We start from the raw sequence: 756 nt of genomic DNA on the forward strand, positions 1-756 counted from the left end.
CCAATATCACAGAGCTAGTTAGGGCAATGCATAACTACAACTCAGGCCCTTTCTGACCCCAAAGCCTGAGTCCTTTTCCTTCTACTACAGCCCCTTTTACCTCCTGGTACTTAGCATGTGCTGGGCTGTGCTCAGTCACTCAGTCATGTCTGACTCTTTGTGGCCCCATGGACTATAGCCCACCACACTTCTCTGTCCATGAGGATTCTCCAGGCAAGAATCCTGGAGTGCGTTACCATGCCCTTCTCCAGGGGATCTCCCAACCAAGGGATCGAACCCAGGTCTCTCACATTGCAGGCAGGTTCTTTACCTTCTGAGCCATCATGGAAGCCCAAGCATGGGTCTGCACATATTGGCTTCCCAAGTGGTGCAAGTGGTAAAGAAATTGCCTGCCAGTGAAGAAGAGGCAAGAGACGAGGGTTTGATCTCTGAGTTGGGAAGATCCCCTGGAGAAGGAAATGGCAACTCACTCCAGTATTCTTGCCTGGGAAATCCCATCGACAGAGGAGCCTGGCGGGCTACATTCCATGGGGTCACAAGAGTTGGACATGACTCGTGACTAAACCACCACCAGCATGGGTCTGCACATATGGCAGACGCTTAGTTAGTTACTGTGATTTCCCCTCCTTTGCTTTTATGTTGGGGTGTCTGGTGTTCTCTCGGCTTTCCCTGCTTTCTCATCCTCTTTCTCTGAGTCAGTCCTACCCACAGGGATTCTACAAGGCTCACACCCTCATCCAGGGTCTTGTTTCAGCC

This window comes from Cervus elaphus, chromosome 5, assembly GCF_910594005.1.
Source record: "Cervus elaphus chromosome 5, mCerEla1.1, whole genome shotgun sequence".
Classification (NCBI taxonomy): domain Eukaryota; kingdom Metazoa; phylum Chordata; class Mammalia; order Artiodactyla; family Cervidae; genus Cervus; species Cervus elaphus.